Source organism: Dreissena polymorpha, chromosome 6, assembly GCF_020536995.1.
Source record: "Dreissena polymorpha isolate Duluth1 chromosome 6, UMN_Dpol_1.0, whole genome shotgun sequence".
NCBI classification, from domain to species: domain Eukaryota; kingdom Metazoa; phylum Mollusca; class Bivalvia; order Myida; family Dreissenidae; genus Dreissena; species Dreissena polymorpha.
The window spans coordinates 110763293-110781929 of NC_068360.1; the positions used below are offsets into that span (position 1 = coordinate 110763293).

An 18637-nucleotide genomic window follows, 5' to 3' on the forward strand; every position below is an offset into this window, starting at 1 on the left:
GCTGAAGAACAATTGAAGTTAAAGTTGTCTTTTAATTTCAAACAAATCATATTTGCCTTTATTCCCACATTCTTAGTCTGAAATGGCCATACACATGTAATAATAACACGTATTGAACATGAGTATTTTATTTTGAAAAAGTGTTGCAATTTCCAATATGGATCTTTGATTGTTTTTACTTTTTCTGTAAAATAACACATGATGTAAAAAGAAATTGCTTGTCGTTAAGTTTCTATCGAAAACCCACAATAATTGATATCGCATCATTTGGTATTGTAATTATAATTAAAATAGTCTCTATTGACTTACATTGTTTTTCAAAAGAAAGTTACGCTTACAGGAGTATAGCTTGAAGTTGAAATAGTTTTCGCGGTAGTATATACCTTAAATAACAGGTATTTCATTGTTCTATCAGTACCTGTACATACATGTATTTGTTTGTGTATTCTTAGTACATGACCAGTATTTGAATTCAAATTGGCAAAGGTGTAATAACTTGTTTGACGTATACAAGTGTATGCGAGAGAAAAACAACACAGCTATAAACTACTTTGCATATATCAAAGTAAGGGGATCATCATTCATTGTTAATGCGACGGATTTTCTGAAAAGTCATGTATACTTCACGTAGAAAACTTTTCAAATTGAAAAATTATTACATTTAAACTCATTATCAATATTCACTTTCTCGTAACAGTCAGTTTATACGATAGATGTCAATACACATAATACATAGACTGAATGACAAAGTAGGGCCTGAGGTCACCGCCTTCAAACGGTAATCAAACATATTGTTTTGCACAGACAAGTGATGACATTCCTTTTTATCCTGTTCAAATTCCGTATCAGATTTTTCAGTTGATGAATACATTTAAAGCGAAAATCCCTAAACTCAATTATCCAGCAACAGTGCCTAACATCTTATTCCATATAGCACAATTCCTTGCCGTTAGCGATTAGGGGCGCCTTTCCATATGTGCACAGTATATTGTTATTAGTGACCATTGAACACCAATAAAACAGGATTCGTCGACATAGATTATTCTATCGCGTTACGTCAGATAGTTTAGTGTACATTATATTATGCTTAGCCGAAAACCCAGTTATCACGGGCGTGACAATCATACATCTGAATAATTGCTTTTGAACCATTTAATCGTTCAGGTTTTATAAAGTGTGGAGGTAGTTGCTTAACCCAAATGATTACTACAGCTTGTGCCGGTATTTTACGAAATCCGAAAATGGTAAAACACATTATATGTTATCTTTTCCAAAAAGTTGTTGACGTTTACCAGACTGAGTGTTAGATAAGTATGAATCATGAACAGTAAATGTTTTACTCATTTTAAAACTAAAACCAAAATTAATCGCAAACATTATACATATAAAAGCGCTAACGAATATAATCAAAACACTGAAAAAACGTCAGTTGAAATGAGAGAAATATTTAAAAAACAAAGAACACATTATTTGCCGAATATTCAATAACGGTGATACCACTGATGCGCGTTGCATAACGGTGCATTTGAATAAAGTGTGTTTAATCGAACGCTAAATATAAAAATATATATTTATTTATTATTTGAAAATCGTGTACTAGCGCAATTATGTTACAAATATTATTTAAAGCATAGCTGCACACGTATTTTTCTAATGGGCGTACATTTGAATTTGAAATCCAAGGTTTCCATTTTAAATGATATGAAGTGTCTTACTCTTCGTTTGTTTAGCTTCTACGGATGATAGTTGTAAAATTGATTTAGACTGTGCGATCTAGTTGTCCTTTTCATTTAAAACGCAAACTACCTTGGCAATAATTTGTATCCACACAATAAACTGTCGATACAAATACCCTAATTTGTTTATTAACCTTTCATATTTTCAATATATCGTTGTGCATATTGGGCAATCTTGACATTTCATAGTTGGGTTTTTATTCTTGCCGATGACTGCTGACAGATGTAAACATGATGCTTGAGGTACCAATGATACATACAATTTATGAACATTTACTGTTCGTTTTGTTACACGTTCTCCATCGATGTTACCATTAATTGGTTATAAAACATAATGCTCGTTTGTTTTTTTTCCTTTATCGTAAAATGAGCCTTAATTGTCATGCGAGGCTCAATCAGTGTAACAGTATATCATTTCAACAAAAACTTTATCTGAACACGATTCGCTCGCTATGAAGTAAATTTCGCTAAAGAATCACCTATAATTATGAAACGCACTGACTGTAACATTATTGAAAACAAAAAGAGGCTTCTAGTAGGGTAACTGCCACAATATGTTCAATCATTCATGTGTTAAGTTTACACGTTACGTTTGTAAAATCTTCCTTCAGTGCACATTGCAAGATGGGTTATATAATAACCATTAATAAGTTTTGTTTCAGTGACAAAATAGTGTACTACATTCATTTTCAGTATCAACTTTGCAGTGTTAAGGATTCACATTTATTCATTTTAGAATTTAACATGTCACTGTTTCATAAGATATAGTTAGGAAGAAATATCATGGAAGAAAGTGTCGCAACGCTCTTCAAATACTGAATGGTATATAGCGTGTCTACAATAGATTGTCTAACGAATAGAAATGCATAATGACATTTTATCAATTAGTTATGTGTTTGCCAAACTTATCAATACGCAATCAGCTTGAGTCAATTAATTATGATTGACCTCCCGTTATTTAATTAACAGTGCTCGGAAAAAAAGCAAAAAGCCGTGACATTATCTGATATTCGGAGCTTTTTTATTGAAAATGTCAAGAAATAGTCCCGGTATGGTCTTCACGATGTCGAGGTTATTCCAAGTGCACTCTGGTAGTGCCCCAAAATCACAAAGAAAACACGTGACGCTCTCCTTGTTTTGTCAAATCTGTATTTCAGCAATACGCTCTCTATAAGAATTACACAGCTCATACTTAACATGCAAGTCAAAAGCTTTATGTCTTGCTTTACACATGTCATTGCATTTTATATTTTTTTGGCAATATCACTCCCGTTTCAATATCAATACACCATGTCGAACTAGTTTTTAAATCGTCCTGAACTGATTTGTCACAAATAGGACTGAGTCGAACACCTAACGATTGGTTGAAGTTTTTGGCCGATAAAGAAGATCGTTTCCGGGACTTCAGAAATTACTCGATTCCTTCCCGGAAGTGTTCAGTTAGCTCCCAAAGCCCTCATACTGGTCCTCCTGTGTCCCGATATTGTTGTCTGGACGCAAAAAGGGAACTATGCTCTAAATGGTGTTGACAAGGTGTCGGGGCGATGCCATTGAACATTATTGATGATTCAAATAGGAACATAATACATAGCTTATGGATTGTGTATATGTGTGCGAGTAAAATAAAGAGAACTTAGTCCGGTCCACTTTGAATGTTTTCCTATTTCTTTGTTATGAATACGTCACCATCTAATTACGACTTCCGTTGCACGTGACACTACGTTAGTTCTTTAGTCACATTTCTGTGCATGCACACATATATTTAACTTACTATAATGAATTTGGAAATATTACACTTATTAAATGATATGGTACTACGCTTGCTAAGTAAGTGAGACGTTTAAGTGAGTCTACTACTAGCATGGTAATGACTTAGAAGTGACATGGTATTCTTGTCCAAATTAAATGTACTATCAATATATAACTCATGCTTGAGCTTGTCAAGACACATGGGCGCGTATGTATAATTATAATTATTTTAAGACTATGACCTGTATATTGTTGAACATCGTTTTTTCGTAAATAAGTTTCTTTATAGAATTTATGCATGCACACTAAGTTCCCTTTGTTTAAAGTATTGAAATGACAGATGAGTTTTATTATACGAACATGAGACAAATCTTTTTGTCGCAGATATATCACTTGTTTCATTTTAATCCACTTCGCAGCTATTCTAGTGTTTATTGGTGTGCCTGTTAACGAATACATTTAACTTGGAAAGACGCCCACTACAGTATTGAGCATCAGTGCCTAACAACAACGCTCTTTGTACAAACATCCAAATACAATCCTATACAGCCAGTGACAATAAGCGGTCTCTCCACAAGCGTACCATACACAAGAATTAGTAACCATCGAACACAAGTTAACGGATTTGTTGTAAGAGAATTCGCTATCTCCAAACTACGGATAGCTCACAGCAGAGAATAGGATATTTACAATAAAGCGTCTTATTGCGCGTTTTTTTATAAGTAAAGACGGCCACAATTTGTATAGTATGCTTTAAGAGACCACAGTAATATTTTATCAATTACGTCAGTTTGATTGCAGTTTTTTTATTTCACAAGTTTTAATTGTAAGATGCGTAATGCACAAATACAGAAAAAAGAAATGTCATGGCTATATATGATAAACATGCAAGAAATAATTATGATAGCTTACGTAAATTGTTAAAATTGACCTATAAAGTAAAATGAATGTAAACTTTTTCCGCGTTAAACTGAACACTATTTTCAATTCAGCCATAACACAAACTTCATAAAATATAAAAATGGAACAGATTTTTCTTATTATATTCCAATGGCTGTTTAAGTTGTTATTCTACACCATGCATGTTTTAAAACATCGACCAATTTTCTTCACACTGCTGTATTAAAATTAGTGAATGCAGTTTCCGGACGCCATCCAATTGTAAAGAATCGGAAGTATCATCCAACGTCATTGTGTAGGAAGTGTTCAGGAGGCACCCTAGATGCCTAATGTAAACCCACATGCGATACCGAACATTCGCATATTGCTATCAATATACTTATTATATGGTTTCTATATGGCTTAAATTGTTATCAATGATGTCATTGTATAGGACATATCAAATAACCACACCTTTTAATAATGCATGCTTCCTTAAGACTATTAACCAAGATTTTAACTAGGCTTTAGGTTTTAAATCACCATGCATTGCTTGTTATTTAAATATTTGAATACGATATATCATGCGCTTGCATTTTGTGAGATATTAAAGTTATTTTATTTGACATTTGCACTTGAACTCCAAAATATATATTAAGTTTTCTTACGGACTTTCAATTTCAATCCGCATATATCGTTTAAAATGTTATTGGCATTTTGTTGTTTGTTTCGATGTTCATTTGTTTGAATCAGAAGATGCTAAGTGATGACAAAATTGAAGTCGCCTGGTCCTTTGCAAAACAAAAACAACGTCGTGAAACTCAATTAAATCGTTTAAGTATGATACTGCATTTGTTTGTCAAGTAAATCCAAATAGTATCAAAATAGTCGCTGAACATTAAATTGGTATATTGCTACCAATTTCGCTGTACGTTTGGGAATACAAGTTGTTAAGATGAATTATAAATACTGCGCATTTATTATTAATGGAAAACCACATAACATTTCCGTTGAAAATGATTTTAGTAAGATATTTTTGTATAAATGACACCACTGATGTATTTATAATGCCTAACGCATTTGCTCAATTGTGTAATATAATTACACTTATTGATATAGTATATTACCATTTTGTATATAGATTGAACGCAATAATGATTTAAAGAGATGAATAATCATTATACATCTGCAAATGTATTATATAACACAAGTTTACATGGCTTTTAAAAAAGTGTTTTTAAAAAGGTGTATTAAAATCTAAATAAGTCAAATGTTATAAAATGCATTATTTTAATTGAATTATCTTTACTTATTATTATATATCGATAGATTACTTCTCATTTAACTTGTAAAGTACAGTCTTTATGTTTACTTATTGTAATGTTATTAAATACGTTTATTCTTTATTACTCTATTATACTGCATGGTGATCCCTTGATTTATTTTAACTTTCTTTACCAAAAAGCACACAGCTGTTTTTTCAGTCATTATTGAGCTGTTTAGTTTCAAAGCAGCACAATGATTGCGTTACTACAAGTGATAAAGGTGATATGGCACACAGCTGTCGTTTTTAGTCATTATTGAGATGTTGAGTTTCAAAGCAGCTCAATGATTGCGTTACTACAAGTGATAAAGGTGATACTGCACACATCTGTCGTTTTCAGTCATTATTGAGATGTTGAGTTTCAAAGCAGCGCAATGATTGCGTTACTATAAGTGATAAAGGTGATATCGCGCTGCTTTGCAGTAATTTTAATTAAAATGTGTTACACCTGTTTGTTGTTAAATAATGTAAAGTGTGCATTTGATAATACGTTTTTTTAAATCTTAACCCAAAACTTAAAAAATACTTATGTATACACATTTGAAAAAAAAACACATACATATGATTTTTTAAATTATTTTAAATGTACATGGTTCCGTCTAATGATGAACTGTGCTAAAAGGCTATGACATAACATGCATATTGAATTGTAGTTTTCATTTAATAATGTTTAGCACGCCGCTGTGTAAGGTTCATATGTTTAGTGTCATCTACACGTGATCTTCCGTAATCGGATCTTTTGTGCAACTAATGACTGATTGTATTGTGTTATGCAATGTTGAGTCATTTTGAACATGTTTTGTCATGGGGAAAAATGACGTCAACAAACATGATATTACCCAACACAATTGTCTGCGATATAAAGAATATGTGCACTCAATGACTAGTTCGTTTATCGTTTCAGTCGTGATTAGTGCGTAATGCGTTTGTCAGTTGATGATGTATGAGCTGATACGCAATAACTACATGCTCCTATTATATGTATTGCACAGGAACGCGAATAAGGATTCGTAATCCCCAAACTGCTTTTTAACGTCCGCCAATATCTTAATATGAATTGCTTTATCACAATGTTGTAAATATATGTATTTATCTAGATATGCATCCTTATATTAACACATTAACATCAATTATGAACATTTTTTAGTTGTAAAGCGATCCAAATGTATTTGCCTAGAAATGATTTTTATTCGATATGTTTGTATAACAAATACATTTATTCTGCAGATGCGTCCCCGATCAAAACCTCTTCTTGCTTTCTCTTGCCATAAGTCTTACCCCTTTAATTGAATATATGACCGTTTCAAAAGCAGTACAACATAATATATTGTACTATATATTGTAACAAAATGATTACTTATAGACACATTAGTATTTAATGACCGTACTATTTTAGGTTGTACATTGAGGATGTGTTTACAAACAGACGGAAATATATCTTTAAAAAGTGTGTAGGTGAAGTTGATCAGCCAGAGGATAAAAATATTTCAATTGAACGAAATAAATAAAAAGGCAGAACAATTAAACTAGTTTTATGTATATATAGACGAAATCAGTATATTTTTTCCAGGATTTTATCGTTTTGGGTGAGTTTGAGAAACTCGAAACCCATACATTTTTCTGCATTATTGTCAGAAATATGCAACTCATTATCTTAAATTGACCGCTGGCAGAGGAAGAAATGCTTCGTCCAAATATAAATATATAATCAGGATATAAGAAACAGAAAACAGTGTGTGATGTCCACTTTATTTGTGGTACATTTTTAGGACATGAGTAGAATCGGTCCAGTAACCTGAAATAGAAGGAAACAGTTGAGAGTTGTTTTAGTGTGTTTGTTGTTTAAATTGGAAAATATTTTGTTATGAAATGATTCAAAATCAAAGTCAAATTTAAACATCTGCTATCTGCTCACAACTTTATAACACATTCCCTTCACTTCACGAACAATGTGCTGCCATTACACATGTTTACAATATATCGGACTTAATGACAAATGATGACCTATAGACGTGGATTTATTGCAATAACAAACGCAGAAGAGTTAGCGACACATTATAAGATCTTGACAACTGAGTATCTTATTTTGTTAGTTAACTTAAGTAATAACGGCTACACTATATTCAAAATTATTCAGACCTGTTTCAGATGGAAGACCACATAAATATTCTCCTCTTGAATATAAACAATATCCAAATAAAGATCAGATTGAACGGAATGTGTTTTAAAGTCGGCTGTTGTCAATTAATAAGTTTTCAGTCGTGAATAGAATTCGTATATACCGTAAATAGTAGCTTTATTTATTATGTCAGGATTAATTATGATTACGTTTGTCCATTTTAATAATTGACATATACAATAATACATTATTACATATCAAAGTCGCCTAGTCTTGAATAACAGATGAACCAATCAACGTCTTGAAACTTAATGCAACTTGTTTTAGGAGGATATGTTGCAAATGTTACATTTATCTTTATTGCAGCATTCACAACAAAAACTCTGGTTTGATCTCATTTTGGATAATTGTATTTTATAAAACAAAATGTCAACTAAAGTCAAATTAACGTTAATATTTATTTTATTTCATTTTAAGTACACGTACATCAATATGTCTAGTTTTCTCAGTGTGGCGGTAAACACGATATTGGTCTTGTCAAATACCAGTTGTACACGTTGCTTTGGGAAAACAAGTCGTTCAGCTGCATCTTAACGATAACGTTATAATTGTCAATGGCAAACCCCATGACGTTTAAAGCGCAAATGGTTGAAATAAGATATAGGTTTACTTATGACAAAGATATATTTCAGTGTTGCACTTTTAGTATATTTGATCAATATTTTATAAATTTAAATATAAATACATATAAATAAATATATACGAATGTGAATAACGCAGCTTTCAATTAACTAGGCTATGTAACGCGCGTTTGTTTGTAATTCTAACACGGCACGTTCCAAATTTCATATAAACAAAGAAGAAAATCGTCCATGGGTTATTCTGCAACAAATTATGGGCGGAGCTTATACCCTGAAAGCACGCGCTGTAGCTAAACAAAACATGCCGATACATTTTCCACCAGCGTAATAATCCGAAATTTTATGAATGAAAGTCACGTGACAAAATACTACGCTATAAACAGAAATGCGTAAAATTGACCCAATTTCCCACGGTGTTCGTCTGCTGCTTCGATACTAAAATGGCTGAAGTTCGAATCGGGGCAGTGTGCTCTTATCGCGGATCGAATTTGTTCTGTACAGTATCGTCAGTTTATTTCAATTTATTGTCACATATACAGTGTTGTTTTCTTGTAGATGTAACACTCTTGCGTTAATTTAAAGTGTACAATGAAAACAGGTTAGATTACGCAAGTTATTGTTGTTCTTATTTAACCAAACGTGAGAAATGAAATGGTTTTTTTCCAACCAGTTTGGCTGTTATTGAGGGCGGAGATCTGATCGACAGAACAGCCGAAAGCTATTTTTATGGGCAGAGCTTCACATAAAATAGTATGCAAGAAAAATAAGATACATTCTATAAATCTTTAGTAAAATCGTGTTAGAATCGAAATAATTCGTGTACGTTATAGTTTGTTGTTGAATAACCCACGGCCGGAAGTTTAGATGCGTGGTTTCAAATCACTCGTGCTTCGCACTCGTGATTTAATCCCTACGCATCTAAACTTCCGGCCGTGGGTTATTCGACAACAAACTATAACGCACACGAATTATTTCTTAAATATTAAAAACTTGGTCCTTAACAAATTCTCGTCAATGGCACATCCATCATACACACGTATATATTAAAATCCAGCGATTGATGTAAATCATTTGTGACACATGCATATTTTATCATACCATCGCATTAATATCTGCCTGATATAACGTGGCCTGATATATTATATAATATCATGGTAACAGGAAGTTCTTATATCGGTCAATGTTTGGAGTTAAATAGGATTAACAATCAAGTAAACAATTTCTATCAACATGAATCAAGTTTAACAAAACAAAAAATTTGAATACCAAGAACGTACATATTTTATTCTAGTTTAAAAGTCAAAAATCACAATCACGTTTATTTTTTTTTAAATCACCACAGCCCGCACTACTGAAGTAAAATGACGTCATCAATTGGGCAATATAATCTTAAATATCAATATAGTGATTGCATTCGCAAGTGTTGCACATAAAGTCAAGTCAAATGATAACTGTATGCTAATCCTCAACTTTTTAAACAATGATTTAACACGCTTATGTCAGTATTGACACCATCATCAAAATGTCAATTTCAATACACATCTCCAAAATGGTGTCTCCAAACTATTCGGTGAAGTGTGTTCTTCAATTAAATTTGTCGCTGCGGTCCATTCCTGATCTCCAATTCAAGACGTTTATAAATAAAGCAGGTGTTCTCTGCCCGTGCAAACAACTGTTATTTCAATACGATGGTTAAAATAAGCGATTATTCGTGTCGTCTTTTCGAACGCCGTTGCTACATGTATGTCAAACGTGTAAAAGCCGGATCAGCAAAATCAGGGGGGAACGGTAAATTTTAAATATAAAATGGATTGTTTTGCAGATTGTTAGGAAAATGTGGTATGATAAACAGAAAAACAGGTTACTGTCACATCGTTTTGTAATATGTGGCGTGTTCTGAGACTTTTGGGTCTAATTCGGCAAGCCTCATTCCGAGAAAACGACGTTTGAAATGACGTCGTGCAATTTGCGACGAAATTCAGATCAATTTACTCTAGTTTGTCCAATGTTAGCGTGAAAAGTATTTAAACAACATTAATTTCAACTGACCCAGGTTTTAACGATGTAAATTCAAAATGAATTGGTTGCGTTTGACCTATCAACAATTTCTTTTATATGGATTACTCCCCTTTTACATTCGTAGCCCATTCAGTAATTGATAGAATTTCAACCTTGGAAGATTATCGATACACATTTCGATGTCGATAATGGTCATATATGTATCGTTTCAGTGTGGATTTTACTGGTTTTCGATAAAGGTAAGTGTTAGTTTTTGAAACGCGAGACTGTTTCATGTGACCTGATTTTAAATGTTAAAAGATTAATGGAAAACCTGACAATTAAACAAACCGGAAACGAAAACGAACAAAATGGCTACCGTGACCTTCTTTGACATTTGTTTGTTTACATTAACACAAAATGTAGAATTTTCGGTCAAATATTAATCTTTTGAAATGGCAGACAGTCAATTAGCATGTGCTAGTTGTAGCACTGTACCGCCTGAACTTACCTGCCATCAAGACCCAGACTTTCACGAAGAGTTAGAATTAGTTGGTGAACTGTACTTTGACAATAATGAAAATGACGGTTCTGATGATTGTGACTCTTGTTCTGATATTGATAATGATTGCAACGAAAATGTTAACTCTTTGAATGAAAGTAATTATTTAGATACAGAAGGCATAAAGCAACAATCTTTTAAAATAAATGGCTGTGGTTGTACCCGTCTGTACTCAAACAAACCATGCAGCTCAGTTGTAAACTGGGGTACTCTTATTTCGTACAGGCTTTCTTGTTTGGAAAAATCAAAACAGGAACTAGATTTGATTGTAAAATACCAAATTTTCAATCATACGCAGAGTGGACCAGTAACAGTTGGATTAAAAAGAAAAGCAGTGGATAGAAAACGGCAAAGGCAGAATTTTTACTTTGCTGGGCAAGTAGTTTGTCGCAATACATTTGCTTTCGCTCATGGTGTGTCTAAAAACACAATTATTTCGATTGGTAGCTCCATTGATGTAAACAGTCTTGAAGCCAGAGTACATGGAAATAACAAGAAACTGCCTAAACACACACTCAAGTTACAAGATGTCCAGATGGTAAAAACATTTCTTGAAAATTATAGTAGCCAAAATGGAATGCCACTACCTGGACGAACACCACAGGCCAATGAAAAGTGTATCCTCCTTCCATCAGACAAAAACAAAAGTGATATATATGAATTGTATTGTGGTGCACTTGACCGAACTGGCCAGAAACAAGTGGGGCCTTCCACTTTTAGGAAAATATGGTTAGAACAGTGTCCATATTTGTTGGTGATGAAGCCTGCCACTGATCTGTGTTTAAAATGTCAAAAACATGTAGAAAACATTACAAAGTCTGGTAACATCACAGAAGAAGAGAAACAAATTAAATTAGAAAATTATCAAAAACATTTAGAGAAAGTAAAATGCCAGAGAGATCATTAGAGGGAGCAATGTGAGAGGACAAAGCTTGAGTTTGATCAATTTTCAGATGCAAATAAAAAAAGAGGTATTTTACAAAAGTGAATAGTCAAGTTTATGCTAAAAAAGTGATTACAATTATGTTTTTGCTTGTATTTAAAATGTCATTTTGATAAACAAAAATGTTACTTATAGATTTCCAAGATGTTATATGAATAAATTAAAACAAAATTGTAAATACAATTATAAAGGCATGTTCACTTAGTGTTAATGGTATATTTTTTTATATATAATTAGCTAGGTTTGATATTAAACATATCTATCAATATATTTTAATACTTTTGACATGTTAGCAGTGGTTTAACAATACATTTTATTAACAAATGTAATTAACAATTGTGTGCAAAGCCAAAATAGTAATGATTTTTTTTAAAACTTCATACTCATAACAGGACAAAGATCAAAAGCCACAGATGCCACGGTCCACTACAGCTTCGACTACAGCCAACAGGTGTTCTATCCTCAACAGGCACAGGCAGTGGGTCCGATGTACTTTAAAACTCCTCGAAAATGTCAATGCTTTGGGGTGTGCTGTGAGTCTTCAGGTAAATAAAAATAATGCATGGTTAAATTTTCAGAAAATTGTTATGTATATAAAATGTAACGTTTTGTAAAAAAATGTTGTGATCTATAATATATAACAAATTTAAATTGTTATTTATATTTATTTAGATTTAAGATTATTAGCACATGCAAATATATAACACATGAGACAAAGAATGTATCACATATTTCAAAGAGTTATCTAGGTCTATTTAAAATGCCAATTTAAGAGCATCAAATAAAACGTTGTTGCTGTATGCATACTTTTAACAATATGGAAGTTCTATAACTAAAGTAGGTTCATATGAGCATGGATGCTAAGGACCTATGGATAACCCATTAAGCTGAGAGCTTATTTACAATGGGGTCCAACAATGGGGTTTATATATTATTACTTATAATGTCCCAGTAAGACATGTATATGTGCTATTATTTATACATTGCCAATTTGGTGTGAAAAAAGCCACATTTGGGTTGATTTTTACAGGAACGCAGATATTTTATCTCGTTGATGAGGCCTTTCAGTCCGTGGGAAAAGGGGCCAATAGTGTGACCTCAATGCTGCAGCACCACTTTAGCCATCTTGGTTATGGAGAGAGGAATGTGGTCCTTCATATGGACAACTGTTCGGGGCAAAACAAGAATAACGCGGTCGTAGGGTAAATATTTTGATTTGTATTAGTTAAAAATAGATTTACTACAATTTGCTAAGAAGGTAATTTAATAAATATTTTCATGCTAAGAATTCATAAAAGATTTAATTTTAGTTTTGAAAAGACAGAATAAACTGTTGCTTATTTTATATCTTTGTTTACAGGTACGGCATGTGGCGGGTTCTTACAGGCCTGCACGACTCTATTGAGTTCAGCACCATGGAGGCCGGTCATACCAAATTTAGCCCAGACTTGCACTTTGGATTGTGGAAGGTATTAAATTGATGTTTTAAGTTTGCAAGAATAAAGAATCAATTATCTTTAATTATCAATACACATTTCATTTATTATACGTTGGCATATTTATAGAGGATATTTGTTGGATTCGATGGAATATCGATTTTATTTCACGAGTGATCATAGAAAATAATATGTTCACGAGTGGCGCAGCCACGAGTGAAAATATGTATTTTTTTATGATCACGAGTGAATAAAATCGATATTCCATCGAATTCAACAAATTTTCTTTTTATTTTATGCTTTTTTTCACCGTTAAGTTACATTGTAAAAGAGTTTAACTGGATAATTTCGCTGGATTTATGACGTCATTTCACAGTAAAACAGTGAAAAATATCGATATTTTTCACTGTTATTTTTCACTGTGTAAAACAGTGAAATAACAGTTTTAATTCACTGATATTTCTCTATAAACCACCGGAAAGCATAAAATAAATTATTATATCTGAAAATACTGCAGCACCATTATATGGAAAGTAGTGTTAAGAACACAGGAGGGAAGCCCATATTGTTTTTATTTAATAGCATATATAAAAAAAAAATGGGCTTCCCTCCTGTGGTTAAGAAATGTTGTTGTAGGCAATACATTAAATTTTGCTTTCATATACTTAAAGGTGCGTTGGAGGAACACCACTGTCAACACCTTGGAAGATGTTGTGGAGACAGTCAGGCTATCATCCCGCAATGGGCACAACATTCCCCACTTTGTACAAGATCCGGAGAATCCTGTCCAGTTTTACAACTGGACAGAATTCTTGAAACCAGTATTCAAGCGAATACCAAATCTGCTGTCATACCACCACTTCAGGTTTTCATTTATTGTTATTTTTCCACATATTTAAAACATTTCATGCTACAGGTATAAGTCAATACACTGTTTGTACACAATGATATCAGAAAAACGCTTAGATAAAAAAGTTCAATACAGGCAGTCGTGTGTTGTTCGATTGTTATTTTTATTTCAAAAGCAATTATATAACATGAAAAAGATAATAAAACATACCTATTTTCTAAAAAATTATAAAATAATTTAACAGCATTATAGTTAGGTTCCAGTTTCTAAATTTATAACATGAAATCTAAGTTTGTGTATTTGTTTAAAATTCAGAATGACCTCTGACAAGCCAGGCATAGTGTATGTGAGGCGATATGCTTCGGATGCTGAGGAGGCTGTGAAGATCCTGAAGAAAGATTCTTTCGTTCTGAATGGAATGCCCCCCCCCCCAACTGGAGCCACTTGGCTTGTCTGCAGAACGCCAGTGGTACCTTCATGACGAAATCGCGCCACTCTGTAACTCATTATGTGCCAGTACCTGTCCACGGCCAGATGTACCGAAGCCGACGAAATAACAATGATTTTAAAATAGTTCCCCTGTTTTAGATTGTTCATGTTGTTTATGTATATAATGTATGGTAACCATGGAAACCTGACCATACCTCATTGTCAACTTCAACAACATTAGTATGTTTTTGTAAAACTCTTACAATGACTCAATACCAGGTGAAATGAAATATAATGCAGTGTGACAAGTAATATAATTGAATTTAAAATTTAATAGTTGTGTATATAAACTGAAAACATTAATTTAATGTAAATATTTATGTTAAGTCTCTTAGCCTTGGCTCTATTTTTCATGCAGTATGTAATATAGTATAAATGTCACAATAAGAAATTGTTGATTGCATTTGATAACTAAAGAGTGTAGTATTATTGCTATGTTTAATGTAGAAGATGGTAATTATAACTGATATTCATATTGTATACTGTTGCCATGGTTACAACAAAATAATTATGTGTATATCATGTATTAATTTAAAAGTCTTTAATTAATGAACAATGTCTCATGTAAAATATAATTGTTATTGGAACAGTTTAAAGAAGAATTTTCAATTTTAATACGTCATGGTTCGCATATTAAATCTTAGCAAGTGTATTCTATGTAATTCAATTTCGGTTAGAGTCTGTGATCAATAGAACAAATTAATAGATAGAACATGTATACAATTAATTGATTCGTGTATTAAGTAACAGTTCTTTTATATATGTATATTACTTTCTTGCATTTTAAGGTGTGAGGAAATGCTTTGAACTGATTTTGTAAAAAAAAATCAATTATTTTGAAATTTTTGCAAATGGTTGCTATGGTAACCGAAATTTGTTTCGTAATGGTCTTATAAATTTACATTAATTTAATATTATAAGTTTTGTCCTTGTAAAAGGCCAGTGAGTGAGTGATTTTCCTCTGCAATTATAAATCTATTGAACCATAATGCAATTGACATAAACATAAATGAACAGAATGACAAATTTCGTGTGTTGATGGGTATTTTTACGGTCATATTTTTAACATTAAAAAGAAGAATATGGCAAAATTTATATTTTTTCTGTGTTAACTATACATTGAGGCTTCTAAAAATGTTAATAACTCAATTTCGCCCATATACCCCATTTTGACCAAAAATCTCAGAACGAGCAACATATATCAGGTTCGGCACGAATTAAAAACGGCTCGGCAAGCCTCGCCGTTATATTATTCTAAGCCTCGCCTGATATATTACAAAACGATGGGACTGTAACCTGTTATTCTCTATATATGTAGTCAATAATACCACCAATCTTAAAGCTGTACAACAGAAGCGATGTAAAATTGCCAGTAGCAAATGTATGATCAGCTGAAGATAACATAACATATTAAAATATTTTCCCAACGGCCACACACACAAACATAATATAACATAACATATTAAAATATTTTCCCAACGGCCACACACACAAACATAATATAAGGATTGTTTACAGATATACAGCGGTGCAAATGTATTCATCTTAAAATGACCCGTAATTAGTTTTATTCAGTATAGAAAATACAATTATACTGCCGATGAGTCACGGATCCTAACCTATCCCTGCTTCTCTTGCCGTTCGCGCAACAATAAGTTTTTCCAGATGCTTACTCTTAAAGGGAATATGAGACAGTTTTAAAAGCACTAAAGAACGATATGGTGAAACAGACCACGTAATAACGTGAACAGTGAAAATCATAACGATTAAGCCATTATTGACAACATGTTAAATACAACAAGATGTGTACATGAACGATAAGTATTTCATTCGTCTTAAACGGCATTTGTATTTAGGGTTGCCAATTTGGGATGTGTTTATATTTCGTATGCAAATTTGGATCTTAGCTTTACATGTTTGTAATTAAAAACCATCAAACAGAAAGATAGTCATTAAAAGTATTGTAGAAAACACACAAATAAAAGGGTAGACAAGTTAAAACGTATTACAGCAATATATATATATATATATATATATATATATATATATATATATATATATATATATATATATATATATATATATATATATATATATGCACACTCAATAATACTTTCAGCGTTGGGTTTTTGGTTAGGTCGACTTACGCGAATCAAATACATGTGTCTGCCTCATTGCGAACTTTATTGGAAACAATGATATTAACCTTAGAGATGTTAGAGAGGGAAAAACCTCTTATCGATATGAATATATAATATTGATATTCGCGATATGAAATCGATGAGATTTTATATGGCTTTATGGTGCAGTTTCAGACGATACGTATAACGGGTGAAGTTATACAATGTATATCTCATACATAAGCATTGGAGTTGTTTGTGCGTGTTGGTCCTGTCTATATTGGGCTATATATTGCTTTAAAATGCTTCAAAATTGAAGATACATTTTATATTGAATTATTTAATTTGTCCATGCATTATCGTCTGTCGTATACAACACTGAACAAAAATACATTACTTTAATAGAGTAACAAGGGACAAAATTGTCACAAAACCAGGTTTTCATTGTGAAAAAAAATCTGATAAAGGGAGAAAACTCAAACTGAACTTTTGAAATGAACAAACAAAATTAACCCCCTTTATAAGTTTGTTTTTAAAAAAAATCTATTTTTAGTCGTGGCGACCTTGACATTGGAGATATTGACGTGATTTTTTCGTGCGACACACCGTCCCATGATGGTGAACAAATGTGCCAAATGATTTTAAAATCTCAGAATGAATGACATAGTTATGGCCAGGACAAGCTCATCTATGGCCATTTTTGACCTTTGAACTCAAAGTGTGACCTTGACCTTGGAGATATCGACGTAATTATTTCGCGCGACACACCGTCCAATGATGGTGAACAAATGTGCCAAATGATTTTAAAATCTGACAATGAACGACATAGTTATGGCCCGGACAAGCTTGTTCCGCCCGCCCGCCAGCCCGCCAGACAGCCAGCCAGCCAGCCAGCCAGCCAGCCAGCCCGCCCGCATTCGCCAATCTAATAACCAGTTTTTCCTTCGGAAAACCTGGTTAAATATAGTTAATCGCAATAATTGATGGCTACAAACGTGCATGTACTTGTACATGCGTTTGTTATTTGGATAATGTTGTAGTAAAGTTTTGAAGGACACGTATCACTGTGTTAAGTGTTTATAAGCACGACGATCCATAAAAAGATTTGTCAATCATTCAAAGAGTGAACTGGTTCCTTCAAATTCAATTATATAAGTCTCAACATATTTAGCCGTTACATTTCTTTTACCGATAAAGACATGCTTACATAGGACCACAACAATCGTTTATAAAATCTGCCATGTCGAATAACAAGTGAAATTACCGCTGAAGGAAATCAATGAATGACCTGTTGGTTATTACAGAACACACAGGCTCGTGGTTCAGATTTTCAGGCCGAGCAAAATTAACTTCGCTTTATTCGGCACCGACCTAGTATTCGATTTATCCCATCAATTTTCTAAATCGCCAATTATTTCTTTAAAAATAGAATAGGACAATAGAACTACACGGAAAGTCCCAAAGTTATTTTAAGCAAACATTGTTTCATTATTTTATTCGTGCTGAGCCTAATTTATTACACAAAGATCAGGCACTAACCAGTTTTTCTGTTTATCATACCTCTACGTTCCCGATTTTAAAGAAATAATGAAAAAACATACTAAAAACTGCAGCTTTAGCGGAAAAGAATATGACTATTATCGTTTGACGCGTTAATAATGACGTCATTAGTACGCGCACTTATTAATTGTAAAAAATGTGTTTTATTTTGGTTTTTGAGATGCATTTTGTGTTTAAAATATATTACATCTTGGTATTAAAGTATTTGTTTTGTTGAATCTGATTTGGTTT

At 32.7% G+C, this 18637-nt stretch overlaps 1 pseudogene; it reads left to right on the forward strand.

Moving 5' to 3' along the window:
* The first annotated feature begins 10937 nt into the window (after window positions 1-10937).
* LOC127833682 (uncharacterized) lies at window positions 10938-15707 on the forward strand (annotated as a pseudogene).
* Window positions 15708-18637: the final 2930 nt, after the last annotated feature.